Source organism: Halichoerus grypus, chromosome 4, assembly GCF_964656455.1.
Source record: "Halichoerus grypus chromosome 4, mHalGry1.hap1.1, whole genome shotgun sequence".
Classification (NCBI taxonomy): Eukaryota; Metazoa; Chordata; class Mammalia; order Carnivora; family Phocidae; genus Halichoerus; species Halichoerus grypus.
In genome coordinates this window covers 186,135,818-186,155,020 of record NC_135715.1, presented here as the reverse complement: position 1 = coordinate 186,155,020, position 19,203 = coordinate 186,135,818, and the positions used below count along the sequence as shown (strand labels likewise).

At 42.8% G+C, this 19,203-nt stretch overlaps 1 protein-coding gene, 1 long non-coding RNA gene and 1 other non-coding gene across 6 annotated transcripts in view; 2 read left to right on the top strand and 1 right to left on the bottom strand.

Annotated features, from left to right (window-relative positions):
* The window catches only part of DIS3L2 (DIS3 like 3'-5' exoribonuclease 2), a 351,578-nt gene extending 350,784 nt beyond the window's left edge, over window positions 1–794 (bottom strand). For 2 of the 3 annotated variants that reach the window (XM_078071456.1, XM_036069241.2), the window contains exon 1: window positions 659–794. The gene's annotated coding sequence lies outside the window, so the exon portion shown is untranslated. The remainder of the gene's footprint in view (window positions 1–658) is intronic. The other variant, XM_078071457.1, reaches the window with a different exon arrangement.
* LOC118520963 (uncharacterized) lies at window positions 793–15,697 on the top strand. Of its 2 annotated transcripts, XR_004909898.2 has the most exons (4): window positions 793–1,287; window positions 2,509–2,611; window positions 7,672–7,804; window positions 15,682–15,697. It is a non-coding gene; the product is annotated as an uncharacterized LOC118520963 (long non-coding RNA). The 2 variants fall into 2 exon arrangements; XR_004909900.2 differs by lacking the exon at window positions 15,682–15,697 and having other exon boundaries at window positions 7,672–8,364.
* Window positions 5,236–5,342, top strand: LOC118520976 (U6 spliceosomal RNA). Its single transcript, XR_004909905.1, has one exon. It is a non-coding gene; the product is annotated as a U6 spliceosomal RNA (small nuclear RNA).
* Window positions 15,698–19,203: the final 3,506 nt, after the last annotated feature.

Below are 19,203 nucleotides of genomic sequence, written 5' to 3'. Positions count from 1 at the left end.
AAATTTTTCCCAAACTTAATCAGTCCCAGGGAGAGTTCCTCCTGTAGAAAATTGGAAGACACAAAATCTAAGCTACAAGATACTAACCGCACATCGCTAAAAACAGAAAACCTAATCCCCGGAAAAGGATCAGTTCAAAATGTTCAATTACATGAGTCTCCACGATCAACAAAGCAGATAAAATACACCACTTTGGAAAGCGCAAAGCAGCAGGCAAACAGCAAGTATTCTAGTTAAGTGGCTGCCGTTCAAAGCTGCTCAAACGCTCCATCCCTGCCAGTCCCAAGCATCTGTATCAGGACCCATGAGAACGCGTCCACAGGGGACCCGAGCCTCGGGAAGCGTCCTCTCTACAGCAACAGGCTGTTTAATTCGGGTTTTCCTATCCGCGCCCCTAAGGGGGCTACAAGGGAGGGCCGGCGGGGCCGGGCGCGAGGAGCCGAGCCTGGCAGGCCGGGTCGGCGGAGAGCTGGGGGCTTGCGGTGGGCAGGGGCGACGGCGGAGCCGGGCAGCGGTGCCAGAAGTGGAGGGCGCTCGCCCGGGGCCGCTGCCGCAGGTGCCCCGCTAAGAGCTGCGGAGACCCGGCAGGCCAGACCCGGGGCCGGTCCAGGAAAGGGGTCGAGGGGAGGCGCGCGGGCCGGGGGCGGGGAGGCCTCACCGTTGCTCCCGAGAGGCTGGCGCCGCGGCGGTCCCGCAGTTGCTAAGGAGAATGCTCTTCCGGGTCAGGGGCGCGGCGGTGTAGGGAGCAACGGTGGCCGGAAGGGGCCAAGAGCGACGCGCGCAGGAAGAGCGCGGCGGAGGCGGTGGTCGGCGGTCGTGCGGCTGCAGGGGGGTGGGGCGGCTGGCAGGGGCTGGCGAAGGGCCAACGCGACTTCTCGGGCCTCGCCTCGCGGGGGCGATGGGCTGTAGCCGGTGGCTCTAGCGAGGCCACCTCTTAGAAGCCTTCCCGCCTCAGTCCCCTGCTCCGGAACCGGCCCAGCTCGGGTTCTAGGCCCCCGGTGTAGCCACGCCGGCCCCGTCCTGGGACGGGGTTTTACTCATTTTTTCATTTAGTAGACACTGGGTTGTTGGACACCTGCCAGCAGGGCTGGCACTGGAGATGCAGAGAGGGGCGATCCAGGCGTGGTCCCTACCCTCAGAATGCACAGACTGATGGGAGGGCAGGCGGAGGGGTGCTGCTCACCTGGGTGGGCTAAGTGAAGGCAGTGGGGCCTCCCCAGACACGGGTGGGGAAAAGCCGATGGTGGAGACTTCAAGCAAGTAAAAGAGTAGGGAGGAGTGTTTCAGGTAAGAAAGAAAGTAGGCTCGGTTGAGAAACCCACTGAAAGGTCAGTGTGCCCTGCCCAGGGAAGTGGGTAGAGAAGGATGGAACCTAAGAAAACATCAACATTGTAGGTGTGAACAAAGGAAAAGGAACCCCCAAAGAGCAGTCAGAATGTTCGGTTGAAGGGCTGCTGAGAAGACAGCAGGAGAGGAAAGAATTCCAGTAAGGTCGTGGTCACCAGTGTCATGATGTGGCCATCAAGTGCCTAGTGGTGACCATAAAAAGTCAAAATTCAGGAATATGGTGTCAATATCGACAGTGGCTTGAATCTGTGTAGTGAAGGAGTCCACCACCATATGCTCCATATTCAAACAAGGAAAAGAGATACGTTAAATTGTTCCTGAATGCCTTAATGTTTTTGAAAGTATTTGTAAATTTCAGAATTCCTCTACTAATACCTCTACTAATTCTTTTTTTTTTTTTTTTTTTTTTAAGATTTCTTTATTTTAGGGACACCTGGGTGGGTGGCTCAGTCCATTAAGCATCTGCCTTCAGCTCAGGTCATGATCCCAGGGTTCTGGGATCGAGTCCCACCCACATCAGGCTCCTCTACCTGCTGCTCCCATGCTTGTGCTTTCTCTCTCTCTCTAACAAATAAATAAAATCTTTAAAAAATAATAAAATGAAGGTTTCTTTATTTGAGAGAGAGAGAGAGTACGTGTGCAGGAGGGGGGACAGAAGGAGAGGAAGAGAATCTCAAGCAGACTCCCTGCTAAGCCTGGAGCCCAGCACTGGGCTCAATCCCATGACCCTGAGACCATGACCTGAGCTTGAAATCAAGAGTCAAACGCTTAACGACTGACCCACCCAGGCACCCCTCTACTAATTCTTGAATGTGGAAAATAATTTATTTTATCTTGCATCTACGGTGCTTGCCTCACACAAAGACCTCAGTCGATGTTTGTTTAAAGAATAAATGAACCCATGAGCCTTTTTTTTTTTTTTAAGATTTATGTATTTGAGAGAGTGAGAGAGAACGTGAGTGGAGGGGGTGGAGGGGGTTAGAGGGAGAATGAGAGAGAATCCTCAAGCAGACCCGCACGCCACCCACTGAGCGTGGAGCCTGACCCAGGGCTTGTTCCCAGGACCCTGAGATCATGACCTCAGCCAAAATCAAGAGTTGGAAGCTTAACCAACTGAACCACCCAGGCGCCCTGAGCCTTTGGTTTTTAATGTTCACACAGGTCAGAATCCTCCGCGAAACTGTGATGTAGGCAAAATTGTCTATTCAAACTGTAGATGAGATGGAAGAAGCCCAGCAGGGGCAGGACGCAGAAGATGGCAAAGGTACAGTGATCCAATGGGTGGGAGAGGGCCCAATGGGGCCAGGGTTGGGAAGACCCAGAAAAGGAAAAGAACAAAGGATTAATAACATAAAAACTGGGGTTTCAGAGCCAGAAATGGAAGATGAAGCCAAGAAAATTATTAATGCAGCCTACTTTCTATTAATTTTATTAATATAAAAATATTAGAAGCAGGAATAGATGAGCAAGGACAAGAGCAAAGGAAAGACAATCATTGTACATAAGTTCAATAGGAAAATCCCATTTGGGGACGGCTGACAGAAAGTTTGGTGTCAGCCAGTGTGAAGGCTTCAGGGCTGGGTGGACGTGTTCCCATATCATCTAAGTAGAGTGAGCTCTGGGCTTCCTCATGTGGGCCAAAGGAAAACCACAACTGTAGAGTCACACTGTAGAGTGACTTGGGGTGAGAGGCTTGCCCCACAAGCATACCTCCAGTCCAGAACCAGTACATTCCCATTATATCCAGTTATTACAACAAGCTCATCCAGAAGAGGCATAGTCTTCTCTAAGACACTGTAAATCTATCGACAATGGATGTAACCAGCCATCTGTGGGAGTAAACCAAGAAATTTGAAATGTGTGGCTGAAAAGTTTAAAACACCCTAAATATCAGCCAAGGGAGCCTAGGTATAACATAAGCAAGGCAGGACCAGAAAATGGTTACAATTTGATAAAAGGAAGCTAAATCAATTGTTCTGTGAACAGAAGGGACAAAGTCAACTTGTGATATAGACAAAAAGAAGCCCCAAATCCTTAAAGTACAATAGATAAAGTCTACCCTGCATGTTCCTGGCAGCCTTGAATAGAGCATCAATTCTAATGAACCGTGTTCTGTTGAAGGGCCAAGGTGATTCATTAGGCTCCACTTGGCTGGGGTTCCAGGAGATTTCAGTGGTACCTCAAGAGATGGAAACTTATCATTGCTGTGAAGAGCATATTTTTAGACAACTGCAGGGAGTTGTGGGTGAACTCTGTACTTCCAGGATGGTGTGGGCATGAAAGGTTCCAGATGATGTGCTTTGTCTGACTTTGGTCTCTTTGGATAATGGATAGCCAATTAATGATGCAAAATGCTTTGAGGAATGCCCAGAATATAAACAGAGGACCAGGGTTACCATGCCCTGCTGGTATAAACAGTGAGCCATCTGCTACCTCCAGAAGAATTCCATTTTGGCATTGGGAGGGAGTGTGTCTATTATGAAATTCAAGCCTTCCTGGGAATTTAAGGATTAGAGACAGCTATAGTGCCCCAGAGTTTTCCAGGTCCAGCCTGACCCTGATTCCTAACCACCACCACCCCTAACTCGGTGTTCTCCTATACTAACATCACCTGGTCACAGAGGCAGAAACCCAGACACGTAGGAGACATCCGTGACTCCTGCACTCCCCACCCCTCCACCACACCCTCACCCTTACAGCCCGGTCCAAGAACAAGTCCTGTAGATCGTCTCATCCCCCCCCACCCAATCCCACTACTACTAATTACACTGAAAGGAGCAAATAACCAAGCAAATCAGGATCAGTAGGAAGTGTTAGAACATCAGAATTGAAGCTGGGTGATAAAGATGGTGTGTGTGAGAGAGAGAAAACAAACAGCATAGTAACCAAACGCCACAAGAACTTCAAGGAAATACAATGGAACAAATCCATTCAACAACAACATGTTTGATTGCCTTTCACATGTGAATTTCATCTTGAAGGAAGTAAAAGATAACAAAAGGACTATTAAATATGTTGAAGAAAAACTAAGGTAGAATTGAACATATTCCAAGAACCAAAGTGAAGGAGTGTTTGCTGGCCTAGGGGTATGACTTTGGAAGGACCCAGTCAGCTGTGGGATGGAGTCAAGTGCCATGAGCCTCATCCTTCCGTGTGCAGGCGGATAGTGCTGCCAGCTGAGTGTTACGGGTGAGCAGAAAATATGTCTCATCATCGCCGTATCAATTGATCTTGGCCTCCTCAATTGCAGCAATTAGCCCCACCCAGACCACTGTTTCCCACTTGGAATTCTTGTCTGATTAGAGTCTGTTTTTGTTCTTGTCTCACTTTAAACTTAGTTTTTTTTAAACTTAGTTTTTCTTTTCCCTCTATCTTTATGAGTATTATTTTTCTCTTAGCTGTTTAAATATAAATCCTTCTAGATCCTTCACAACTTTTGCCTCATAGATCTTAGCCCTTATCTTAATTTCTCTTTTACCTTCTAGCTCCTATTTAAAATCTCGTCTTTTTGAATACTTCTAACTGCTCATTTTATCAGGATCTATCAACATGTTATTCTTAATTTTTTAGATTTTTTTTTTAATTTTCTGGTTCTTTGCTCTTTTGTTTCTTTTATTTTCTATTTAACATATGCTACTTCAAGTATGAATTTTAGAAACTTGTCATTTACAATGTTATTCTTTCTAAGTTTTTATTCCCACATCTTTGGCTTTAAATTTACCTTAATTTTTATTTTTTAACTTTATCTCTCATCCTCCCGTTTTGGTCTTCTCTTCCTCTGATCTTCCATCTTTTTTCTAATTTTGAGCTCTCTCTTTTAATCACAGATATATCTCAGCAGCTGTAAATGACATCTAATAATTACTACATTTTAAAAAAGAAAGAATGGTCCTCGCTTAGGCAGCACATATACTAAAATTAGAACAATACAGAGAAGATTAGCATGGCCCCTGCACAAGGATGACACGCAAATTTGTGAAGGGTTCCATATTTTTCTAAGACTGATGAATCACAGACCTGTACCCCTGAAACAAATAATACATTATATGTTAATAAGAAAGAAAGAAAGAAAGACAAGAAAGGAAAGAAAGAAAAAGAAAGAAAAGAAAGAAAGAAAGAAAGAAAAGAAAGAAAGAAAGAAAAAGAAAGAAAAGAAAAGAAAGAAAGAAAGAGAAAAGAGAAAGAAGGAAGGAAGGAAGGAAAGAAAGGAAGGAAGAATCACAGGGTACGTGGGTGGCTCCATCGAGTAAGCCTCTGACTCTTGATTTTGGCTCAGGTCCTGATCTCAGGGTCCTCAGATCCAGCCCCGCATCAGCCTGGGCAGTCAGTGGAGAGTCTGCTTCTCTCCTCCCTCTCCCCCTGCCCTCCCCCTGTGCTTGCTTTCTCTCTCAAATAAGTAAATAAATAAATCTTTAAAAAAAAAAAAAAAACATAAAAGAGAAAGAATGACATTTAAACTCATTAAACTCAGAATGTTGATGCCTTTGTTTTGTTGGAGAACTCACTGCAGAGGAAGGTCTTTATAGGACAAGGGTTTACATTTCTCCTGTCCCTTGCCCCCTGCCAGATATCAGCCTCACATGAAGCTGGCAATTCCAATACAACAGCAATGCGTCATAGCACTTAAGGGGAATCAAACTGCTGGGTTCAAATCCAACTCCTTCAGTTACTCACTGTGTGCCCTTAGGCAAATTACTCAACCTCTCCATTGAGGTTTCCTTACCTATAGCATGTGAATAATGATGGTACCACCTCAAAAGGCTGATGTGAAATTTAAATGAGTCAATACATGTAAAGCACTTAAAACAGTGCCTGGCACAGAGCAAATACATGTTCGTTATTATTGTCATCTGATAAGAAGTTATCCTAAACAGTAGTCAGTCTTAGGAGTGTAAAACAGCTAAGTCTCTTGTAGATGATGGTCCTGACAGAGACAGCTTTCTTTCTTCCTTCTGTAACACACGCTGCAGACTACCAAACTTCTCTTTTGGCATGCTAAGAGAACCCCCAAATTTTGTTTTTCCAGATAGCAACTCTCCTCCAAGGAGTCATGTGCTGGAGGGGAGGGATGGGTTTGCTCTGTGTGTGTGTGTGAGGTGGGTGGGGGACAATTTCAATGAAAGATGAGTCTTTTTCTCCCGGTCCAGGGCCCAATGCTGAACAAGGCGCTTCGTTTTCGAAGTCTAGAGAGAAAACAGCTGATTGGCTAAGGTCAGCCTGAACTGGGTGAGGGGTCCATGGGAGCCAGTCAGCCGACCCCGGGAAACAGACTCACTCAGTACAATTATGGCCATTCAGGCCTATACCTTCCTTAGGATCTCTGTGTGTGTGTGTGCACTCATGGACCCTCAGGAAAGGGGGGCGAATTTCAGTGAAGGTATATAGACAGGGAGAAATAATATTATGCAGTGGATAGCTCATCTGCACAGATAGACATACCCTAGTCTGAAAAGCAAGAGTATAAAGTATAATTTTTATAAAATGTGATCATCATATTTTAAAATATTTAACTGGAGATAAAACTTCTCAGAATGCCAAAATGAAACCAAGAGGATTTGACTAAAGAGGAGTTAGAGAAGGTGAGTGAATGACCAAAAAAAAAAAAAAAAAATCTGAATCTATTCATAAGAAAGAAAAAGTTTTGTTTTTTTTTTTTAAGAAAAGTAGTTTTTAATTAGAACAAATATAAAGAAATGAGCACAGTCTGTTTTTTGTTGGGTAAGGGAAAACATAGTAGAACACTAGGAAATTGGGTTGTTCAGAAAATTGTGAGAACATCTCATCTCACTTAAATGAATGAAAAAACATGGCCTCCAATAGAAATCCTAAATTAAGCTAAAGAGAAAACAAAGAATTTTATTTACTGAGAAAAATACAGAATAACACAATTACAACAATTAAAAGATTACATGTAAATGGACTAAATTCTCCTATTTAAAAAACAGCATCATAGACTGGATTAAAAAGACAAAATCCACACCTATGAATCTTTTTAAAAAAAATACATTTAGGGGCTCCTGGGTGGCTCAGTCGTTAAGCATCTGCCTTCGGCTCAGGTCATGATCCCAGGGTCCTGGGATCGAGTCCCACATCGGGCTCCCTGCTCCGCGGGAAGCCTGCTTCTCCCTTTCCCACTCCCCCTGCTTGTGTTCCCTCTCTTGCTGTGTCTCTCTCTGTCAAATAAATAAATAAAATCTTTAAAAAAAAAAAAATACATTTAAAGAAAGGGGAGATAGAATAATTTAAGAGCCTGGCTCAGGTAAATCATGCTTGCATGAAAGCAAGTATAGCGGGTCCCAGCTTGACTGATTATGTTCATCCCAGGATTCTGGCATACCTGGGCATGCCCAGAACACCCGTGGCAGGACCCACTGGAGGTCTGTTTTCATGAGAAGGCAGCATCCTAGGAAAGAATCCCTTCTTCAGGCAAGGCCAAAGAGAAGCCCAAGGATAACAGGTCAGTATGATGCAGTGTAAGCTGCAGGGGAGGGTGTGCATACAACAAAGCTGTCTGGCCTAAGGCAGCCCTGCTCTGTAGCTTTTCAACAGAACGGGGCACCAGCAGGGGAAGGGTGCTGTTGGAGCATGTTGGCGTTAACTCTCCACAATGCTCCATTCATTGGCCCCAAACACAGGCTCTGCCCCAGCCCCACTGAGAGATCATGGGCAAGTCCCTGCACCTCGGGGGCCTCCATTTCTTCCACAGAAGGAGGAGATTGGAGGAACTGATCCAAAGAGGAAAAATTGGGAAATAGGGAGCTTTCTCAAGTGCACATTAAGCCTTCACAAACAATTAATTGCAATTTTTAAGATAAAGATATTCACAATAGGTAGACAAAGATTTTACACATGCTTTCTCGGACTTCCATAAAATAAAGTTGAAGAGAAAGCCAATATTCTACCTATATGCACACGACCATGCAAGAATGGAAGAAAGACTCTGTGATGGAATAATTGAGTTAAAAAGGCAACACCAAATATGGGGACATTACTTTAAAGACAAAGAAAAACAGATACCATTTACACAGTTAAAGCTGTCAGTGAACTTTTGTATCTCTCCTGCCTATGCTAATAAGAAGGAAAAAGAAAAAAATAATTAAATCTATCCTTAATTTTTTTAAAGATTTAGGTAACAAATTTAAAAGGGAAAATCAAAAAATTTGAAACAAATAAATTAGAAAATAAGAGGGTATCTGCTTAATATGCAAAACTGAGAAGAAATTAACTAATAAAATATTTGCAGACTGTTAGGATAGCCAACTAAATACCCAAGAGAATATAAGAGAAACAAAATGCAAAAACTATAAACACAAAAAAAGTTTCAATTATTAGGAAATATTATTCAAAGTTAAACTCTAATAAGTTTTAAATATTAAAGGGAGCTAACAATTTTGAATACAACTTACACAAGAAGAAAAGAGAACTCAGGTAAAAGGAAAAGATTAGCTAAAGGAAAAGTTCAAGGAAGAAACATAGAAAATTTATTGTAGAATGAATCAGTGAATTCTTTTTAAAAAGGCACCTAGAGTTGATAGTGTTGTCATTAACACTTTCAATATCAAATAAAAACCAAATTCATTTCGTGAGGCAAATATGGTTATTTCCCTCCTACTTGTAAAGATAAAAATCATAATACTGAAAAAAGTTTCAAAAAAATTCATACATAATTTTACTACTTGTGCACAATTATTTTTATTTTGTTCTATTTTTCAGGACTAGTGCTAGATACTCCCGCATAGTTGCAGAATGTGTAACTATCTTACATCCCTTCTTTTATAAATTGTAACTTAGTATGGTCCATGTTTATTGTAGAGTTTTCTTTTATCTTATGCTATTACATAAATTATAAATGTTAATTGGAAATAACTTAGATGATACATTTGATTATGAAGAAGCAACTAAAAATGTATGCCTGATTCCACCACCCAGAAATAGACAGATAGACCTATAGATAGACATTTGGGTTTGGCTTGGAATATACTTTTCTGAAATTTTTAAGATGAGATATACAGTTGACCCTTGAACAATGCAGGGGTTGGGGCACTAATCCCCCAGACAGTTGAAAATCTGCATATAACTTTTGACTCCCCCAAATGTTCCTGCTAATAGCCTACTGTTAACTGGAAGCCTTACCAATAACATAAACACTCAATTAACACATATTTTATATGTTGTATGCATTATATACTGTATTCTTACAATAAAGTAAGCTAGAGGAAAAAAGTTACTGAGAAAATGATAAAATACATTTACAATACATACAGCGCTACATTTATAGAAAAAAAGCTGCATATAAGTGGACCCACACAGTTCAAACCCATGTGGTTCAAGTGTCAACTATATAATTCAAAGAACATCTAATTCACCATTTTAAAGTGTACAGTTCAGTGATTTATAGTATATTCACAGTGTTTTCCAATCATCACCACAATCAATTTAGAACATTTCATCACACCAAAAAGAAAGCCCATACCCATTAGCTGTCATTTCCCTCCCATCCTCCCAGACCTAGGCAACTACCAATTTTCTGTCTCTATGGATTTCCCTATCCTGGACATTTCATATAAGAGGAATGTGGCTTGGTCCTTGTGACTGGCTTCTCTCACTTAGCATGTTTTCAAGGTTCGTCCATATTGTAGCATGAATCAGTACTTCATTCCTTTTTATGGATAACTAATATTCCACTGTATGTATATCCACATTCTGTTTATCTCTTCATCAGTTGATAAACATTTGGGGTGTTTACACTTTTTGGCCATTATGAATAATGCTGCTATGAACATTCAAGTACAAGTTTTTGCATAAATATACGTTTTCAATTCTTTCGGGTATACACATAGACATGGAATTGCTGGGTCATATGGGCCAGGTTATGTGGTAACTACACCATTTTAAATTCCCACCAGCAATGGACGAGGGTTCAGATTTCTGCACAACCTTGATGTCATTTGTTATTTCCCATTTTTTTTATTACAGCCATTTTAGTAGAGTGATATCTAGTAAAGTGGTATCTCCTTGAAATTTTAATTTGCATTTCCCTAATAGCTAGTGATGGTGAGCATCTTTTCATGTACTTATTGACCTTTTTTGTATCTTTTTGGAGAAATGTCTGTTCAAGTCTGTCACCCTTTTTTTTAATTGGCTTGTCTTTTTATTGTTGAATTATAAGAATTCTTTATGTTTTCTGGATGCGAGGCCCTTATCAAGTATGTGATTTGCAAGTATTTTCTCCCATGTTGTGGGTTGTATTTTTACTATCTTAATAATATCCTCCAGTGCAATAAAAAAGTTTTAATTTTGATGAAGTCCAAATTATCTATTTTTCTTTGGTTGCTTGTGCTGTAGGTGTCCTATCTATGAAACTTCTGCCTAGTCCAAGGGCACAAAGATTTATGCCTATGTTTTTTCCTGTTTTAGCTCTTACATTTAAATCTTTTATATATTTTGGGATAATTTTTGTATATGGTATGAGGTCCCGGTCTCACTTCACTCTTTTGCCTGTGGTTATCCTGTTGTCCCAGCAGCATTTGTTAAAAAGACTATTCTTTTTGGGGCACCTGGGTGGCTCAGTCATTAAGAGTCTGCCTTCGGCTCAGGTCATGATCCCGGGGTCCTGGGATCGAGCCCCACATCGGGCTCCCTGCTCGGCGGGGGGCCTGCTTCTCCCTCTCCCACTCCCCCTCCTTGTGTTCCCTCTCTCGCTGTGTCTCTCTCTGTCAAATAAATAAAAAAATATTAAAAAAAAAAAAAAGACTATTCTTTTCCCACTGAATGATCTTGGCACCCTTGTCGAAACCAGTTGACCGCAGGCATATGGATTTATTCTGGGCTCTCAGTTTTATCCTATTGATCTGTAAGTCTAATTTCATGCCAGTGCCATACTGTCATGATTACTGTAGCTTTTTAGTAAGTTTTGAAATTGAAAAGTCTGAAAAGTTTTGAAATCGAAATGGAATATACTTTGCCATTGTTTTGTAACTTTTTCGCTTCAAAAACTTGAAATTATGTATCAGCGTGTGGACAAATATAATTCTATATTGTTATTAATTTAAATAAACATTATGAATTTTCCATTAGTTATTTGACCAAAATTACATCATACTGTTAGATACATAATTTCCAATCTTTTATCATAAACAGTGTTAAATAAACATCCATGCAACTAAATCTCTGCACATGCATGAAATTGTTTGCTTTGAAAAAATTATTTTTATTTATTAATTTAAAAGACTGTATAATATTCCATTAAGTTTGTGCACAATAATTGTATTCAGTGTTTAAGCATTATAAAGAATGGTTTGATACCATTTTTGTATATTTGGTTAAGCTCCTTTTGGATAATTTCCTTAGACAAGATATACTAACTTGAGATTCCTCAATCAAGCAGTATAAACATTTTTATGACAATTGATATATATCCAATACATACTCCAAATATATGTAATTTTCAAGTTAATGCTGCCCTAAAGCAATTTCACTATAACTTTGTCAGAATTGGGTATTATACTTAAAAAAAACTATTTTAGTGATTGAAAATAGTGCTTTATGGGGCGCCTGGGTGGCTCAGTTGGTTAAGCGACTGCCTTCGGCTCAGGTCATGATCCTGGAGTCCTGGGATCGAGTCCCGCATCGGGCTCCCTGCTCAGCGGGGAGTCTGCTTCTCCCTCTGACCCTCCCCCCTCTCATGCTCTCTCTATCTCATTCTCTCTCTCAAATAAATAAATAAATTCTTAAAAAAAAAAAAAAAAGAAAATAGTGCTTTATGTTTGAACTTCATCTGTATGATTTCTGGTGATGTTTTGACTTCTTTTATATGCTATAAATGTATTTTCTTCTGAATATATTGTTTTTTCATGACTTTAACCAATCCTCTATCAAAGCCTTCAATCCAACTAATTTGTAAAGAGTCTTATTAAAGTGTAATAATCACTGTTTTCTGTAATTCTTGCTATAAACAATTTCCTGCCCATTTTGCCTCATTTATTTTTAGTGTACAAGGATGGAACAGCAACCAGGGCATCATGCTGGGCTTAGAATATTTATTTATTTAGAATATTTATTTTGAAAAAAAAAGGAAAACTGAAGCTAAGCTGATTTTTGATCCTTCAAAAGTGGCCTCTTATTCTGCGTGGGAGATAGTACAACTTGTTATTTGAGGTATTTATTCTGAAAAGTAATATACTCATTTAGTGCAAAGGGTAGCCAGTGAAAAAGTGCCCCCCATCCCTGTCCAGCAGCACCCAGTCCCACTCTTGTTACCAGCTTCCTCTATCCCGACACCCATCATTCACGCAATCAACATTTTCATGGTCCCTGCTCTGTGTGACGGCAGTCAGAGACAATGGCTCAGAGAGGCTTGAACCCATCTCTCCCACAGACCGTCCGTGGCCTTGGGCTCGCCACTGGGTCAAGCGGTTTCCTTATCTCGTGCATCATCGAGAGGAAATAAACATAAGGGACTTGGCAGAGGCCTGGGTCCTATGAACACCACTGAACAAGCCAAATGTCGCCTCTCCACAAGAGCTCTGCTCAGTCATCCCTCTCAGGTCAGCTTCATGGTTCTCCTCGCTTCCAATCGGGCCATTTCTCTTTGCTGCCAACCTTGAATCCTCCACCATCTCCTCCCACAGCCAGGAGGCCCATACACAGGCCCAAAATTGCAGTTAGCCAGGAGGTAGAAGTCTGGGGCTTCCCACTGCCTCAGATGGTCCCCGAGAATTCTTTTTTTTTTTTAAGATTTTATTTATTTATTTGTCAGAGAGAGAGATGGAGAGAGCATAAGCAGGGGGAGTGGCAGACAGAGGGAGAAGCAGGCTCCCCACTAAACAAGGAGCCAGATGCGGGGCCTGATCCCAGGACGCTGGGATCATGACCTGAGCCAAAGGCAGACACCTAACGACTGAGCTACCCAGGTGCCCCGTCCCCGAGAATTCTTAACCAAATCCTCATACTTCATGTTCACCAGAATTATCTTGTCAGTTGCAGTAAAAACAGTTACATTTTGCTTCTATGTTATGGATGGCAAGTGTTTCACCATGGGGATGAAGGTTAAGATAAACAATGAACTCATTCACCTTACTCAGGGGTCAATATTTTTGTTCCTCTTGAAGAATAGTCCCTGAACTCTGAAAATATTGGCCAACATCTCTATCAGCAATGCCATCTGTCTGCAGAGGAGAGCAAGTTTTCAGTCGGGTAATACCTATATCCAAACACATATTTCTTTTTCTCTTTTGTTTTTAAATTGTTTTATTTTCATTCCAGTATAGTTAACATACAGTGTTATATTCGTTTCAAATGTACAATATAGTGATTCAACAGTTCTATACATGGCTCAGTGCTCATTAAGATAAGTGTACTCTTAATCCCCTTCACTTGTTTCATCCGTCCCCCCACCCCCACCTTCCCTCTGGTAACCATCAGTTTGTGCTCTATAGTTAAGAGTCTGGTTTTTTTGTTTGTTTGTTTGTTTGTTTGTCTCTTTTCTTCTTTGTTCATTTGTTTCTTAAATTCCACATATGAGCGAGATGATATGGTACGTGTCTTTCTCTGAATTATTTCACTTAGCATTATACTCTCTTGCTCCATCCATGTCATTGCAAATGGCAAGATTTCAGTCTTTCTTATGGCTAAATAATATCCCATTGTGTATATATATACATACCACATCTTCTTTATCCATTCATCTATGGATGGACACTTGGGCTGCTTCGATAGTTTAGCTATTGTAAATAATGCTGTTACAAACATAGGGGTGCATGTATCCCTTTGAATTAGTGTTTTCATATTCTTTACTAGTGTGATTACTAGATCACAGGGTAGTTCTACTTTTAATTTTTGAGGGCCCTCCATACTGTTTCCCACAAGGTCTGCATCAGTGTGCATTCCCACCAACAGTGCACAAGGGTTCCTTTTTCTCCGTGTCCTTGCTAACGCTTGTTTTTTATGTTGTTGATTTTAGCCATTCTGACAGGTGTGAGGTGATATCTCACTGTAGTTTTGATTTGCATTTCCCTGGTGATGAGTGATGTTGAGCATCTCTTCACTGTCTGTTTAAAAAAAAAAAAAAGGAATCCAATATCATTCATGAGATTGTTTAGCTCTCACCATAATTGTTATTGTTTAAAGACCTCTTCTTCACACCCACTAGAATGGCTGTAATCAAAAAGACAGATAAGGGGCGCCTGGGTGGCTCAGTCGGTTGGGCAGCTGCCTTTGGCTCAGGTCATGATCCCAGGGTCCTGGGATCGAGCCCCGCGTCGGGCTCCCTGCTCGGCGGGGAGTCTGCTTCTCCCTCTGCCTGCCGCTCCCCCTGCTTGTGTTCCCTCTCTCTCTCTCTCTGTCAAATAAATAAATAAAATCTTAAAAAAAAAACAGATAAAACAAGTGTTGATAATGATGTGGAACAATCAGAACCTTCACACACTGTTGATGGGAATGTACGCTGCAGCCAGTTTGAAAAACGGTTTGACAGCTCCTCAAAAAGTTAAACATGGGGTTACCATATGACCCACTAATTCCACTCTAGGTATATACTCAAGAGAATGAAAACATATGTTGACCCCAAAATTTGTGCATATATATTCATAGCAGCATTATACATAATAGCCAAAAATGGAAGCAATGCAAATGTCCATCAACTGATGAATGGATAAACAAAATGTGGTGGATGCATACCGTGGAATATTATGTAACCATAAAAAACAAAGTACTGATATATGCCACAATATGACTGAATCTTTCTTTTTAAAGATTTTATTTATTTATTTGAGAGAGAGAGAGTATGTGAGAGCACAAGCTGGGGAGAGAGGCAAGGAGATTCCCCGCAGAGCAGGGAGCCCGATGCGGGGCTCGATCCCAGGACCCTGGATCATGACCTGAGCCAAAGGCAGACACTTAACTGACTGAGCCACCCAGGTGCCCCAATATCACTGAATCTTTAAAATGTTATTTTAAGAAAGCAGACATATAAGGCCACATATTGTCTGATTCCATTTATATGAAATGCCCAGAATAGGCAAATCTATAGACACAGAAAATAGATTGGTGGTTGCCTAGGTTTGTGGGGCATGGAGGGTTTGAGGATTGATGGTTTGGGGGTGGGGGGTGGTTCAGGGTGAGGGAATGTTTTAAAATGGATTATGGTGATGGTACCACAACTCTGAATATACTAAAAGCCATTGAATTCTACATTTTAAATGGGTGAATTGGTTAATGTACACATTATATCTCAAAAAGCTGTTTTAAAACTCTGTTTCCTACAGGTGAAAATTGCCTGTGTGTATTTAAGCTTACTTATTTTTTTAAAAGATTTTATTTATTTATTTGACACAGAGAGAGAGAACACAAGTAGGCAGACAGGCAGGCAGGCAGAGGGAGAAGCAGGCTCCCCACTGAGCAGGGAGCCCAATGCGGGGCTCGATCCCAGGACCCCGGGATCATGACCTGAGCCAAAGGCAGACGCTCAACCAACTGAGCCACCCAGGTGCCCCTAAGCTTATTTGTTACAACACTCAGTCCATTGTATTTACTGATCCTTTGATCAGATCCTTAGAATTAATAATCACGACATTAAATTTATTTTCATGCTCACATTTCTTTAAAGAAAAAGAGAGTGCACACATGCACACACACACACACGAGCAAGCGGAGAGAGCAATAAAGGGGGAGGGAGAGGGAAAGAATCTCAAGCAGACTCCACATTGAGAGCAGAACTTGACGTGGGGCTCGGGCTTGATCCCACAACCCTGAGATCATGACCCCAGGCCAAACCAAGAGTCCTAAGCTTAACCAGCTGAGCCATCCAGGCGCCTCTCTTGCTCACCTTTAATACGGGATTTGAAAGAAAGTATTAAACCAATTTCAGCAGACTCAGAGGAGTTGGTTCTTTGTTGAATAAATATTGCCCCCTTTCAAGTGAATTTATCCTTTCCAGGAATGTAAACTCTTCTAGACATTGACTGATAATAAAAATGTGGATGGAAGCTCTCTTTTCCATAGGAACAATATCATAAGGAAGGCTCTCGTGATTAGCTAACCTCACAGTTCTCAGAGACATAAGGTGAATTTTCAAGAGGCTATCACTTCCCCAGGTTTTGTTTCATTTCAGTGGAGGTAAGCTTGTGGATTTCATGAATCCATTCCTAGCTCTTTCCCTGAGACACATTTAATTATTTTTCACAATATCAAAACCAGTGTAATGGGAGAGTCCATAAGCTTCACCTGCTTGGTGGACAAGTAAGATCACATTTACATTTATGTCCAAGTTACCCCAACTCTGGGACCTCCCTGCCTTGTCAGCAGGAAGGCTGGTCAGTTTGGGGGTGTAGCCTACCCTAATATATGAAGTTTTCCTGCCGTGCTTGGATATGTCCCCAAATTTGTCCGCAGTATGTTCCCTCCGGCTGCCTGCTAGGGAAGCAGGAATGCAGACAGTCCTTCAGGGACACAGGCCTCCACCATTGCAGGAGTCCACCCCACCCACACCCGACCCGGGGGCCTCTCGCTGGCTGCTGTTGCTGCCTCCAGCCCCGTGGCTCTGATGTCCGAGGTGGCCCCGGCTCACTGGCTCTGCTCGCCAGGGTGCAGGTGTAGGTCAGGCCACAGCGAAACTCTAGGAGAGCCTCAGAACCACAGTTCCGATGCTGCTCGTGCCTGGTCCACCACCTCTACCACCCCGGGGAGACCGGCCCCACCTCTGGGTCCCTTAGTTGAGTGGGGAAGGGAGAGGCTGTTGCCCATGTTACCGGTGTCCAGGGAAAGCACCGGCACCCCAAGGCAGCGCAGCTTTTCCAACCCACACACAGCCGAGCCCCCAGGCCCGCCCATGGTGCCAGTGGGCTGGCGTGATCACGACATAGGTGTGAGCTCCTGCCCGGGAGGGCTCGAGTCCCCAGACTAGAGTTAAGAAATACCAGGGTGGGGCGCCTCAGTGTGGAGTGGCTCAGTCAGTTAAACATCCAACTCTTGATTTCGGCTCAGGTCATGATCTCAGGGTTGTGAGGTCGAGCCCCGCATCAGGCTCCGTGCTGAGGGTGGGGCCTGCTTAAGAGTCTCTCTCTTCCTCTCCCCCTCCCCCCACTCTCCCGCTCTTAAAAAAAAAAAGAAACACCAGTGAGACCACTGGCTGGGGGGTTCCTTTCAGGACTCCCATAAGGCCCCATGCTGGTTATTCTCCATTTACCTCCTCACCCCCCAAATCCATTCTGCTTATTCTCTGCCCTGCTTGGCCACGTTCTGCCAGTGGCTGCTTTCAGCAGTTAAAAGTACTATTGAAAGGCCCATCTTTCATGCTCCCAGCTCTCAATCTCCCCTTAGTCCCCTTATCTCGTGGGTAGTTGTAGAGAGCAAAATGGAGTCACTCATGTCAGCGGCGGCTGGCGTCGGGCGGTGATGCAAGCAGACGTGGGGGTTGGAGCTAAGACCAGATATCGCAGAAACTAGCCCAGGCTGAGGGCGCCCAGAACTGATAACCGGCAGAACCAGAGAAGGTCTGCCAAGGCCCAAGACCGATTAAACTCCTTTAAAATGGGAGGATTTTCGCAGCAAACTGTCCAACTTTCTAGATGCTGACCCTTTCACGTCTGACCCCATCAGGCTCTGCCTGATTGATCTCTGAACAGAACAGAGATCCTCCACTGCTTGAATGTAATAAACAGCACGTGCCAAGAGCCGACCCAGATGGGACAGGGGCCCCATCTCAACTGCACGCTCACCTGACTTAGCGTTTGGTTTGTTCACTTCCTCCCCCTTGTTGTATCTTGGCGGTTGTGCGACTCTGTGCTGTGCTTTGCAGTGTGTGACGTGTGAGAAGCCACATTAAACGCACGGTGAAATGTCATTGAGCCCAGAATCCTGAACCTGCTCTACTGCCATGTTTACGTTGCTTTATGATTGAACAAAGCTGACGTGGTGGAAAGACACAATCATATGTGCGCCATCACCGTGTCCTCACGGAAGTAGTCTTCTCTAAATTCTCCCAGTTAAACCTTCTGAGTTGCCACGAGCCTGACTCCCACTGCCCCCCAGGACTCTTGAGGAATCCTCGGCAGAGAGGTGGCTCCCCAAAATCATGAAATTGACCATCCTGTCAATAAGGCAGCTGAAGACTGAGCCACGTTTAATCTGACTTCGAAAAATAGAAAAATGTAGCCTTTCCTGCACCTTAGCATCGCAGAGCAAATCCACACCCTGTTACCCAAGTTTGGACCTTTGTGAGCCACTGGGCTCTCTCACTTGGCCACCCAGAGCTCGCCTGTATTCTCCAACACTCTGTGAAGAGACGTTAGGTGCATAAGACTGTTTGTTGCCCTCTCCGTGACCCTGGGCTCCAGGGGCAGAATCAGTGAGGGTCTGAGCCCCATGTGCTCAGGGAGAAGCCCGGTTCCTGACACAGATCTGGGGTTGATTCCTTAACCCTACAAGTTCCTGATCCGGGCTGTTCCATTTAGAAAGGGAGTCACTGATCAGAGATAAGATCAGGTAGGATAAAGCCATTGGATTCTGCCCTCCCTTCTCATTAAGTTGCATTTTAATAACTTGATATCATTTTCTGGATAGGCTGGTTACTCATGTCTCCCAACAGCAACCCACAGAATGCTTTAATGATTGTGGTGATTGGTAACACCTGCTTTAAATTTTTTCATGTTAAAAAAATAAAGCTGGCTCTCTACCTCACACCTTAGTAAATTCCAGCTATAAAAATGTACACATATACCAACACATACAAAACTCCATAAAAGTACTGGGGAAGAAAATAGGCGATGTTTATTTCATCTTGGGAAGTGAAGGGGCAGGCCTTTCTAAAAATGACACCAAAGCAAAAAACCATTAAAAAATATGATGGGTTATGGGGTG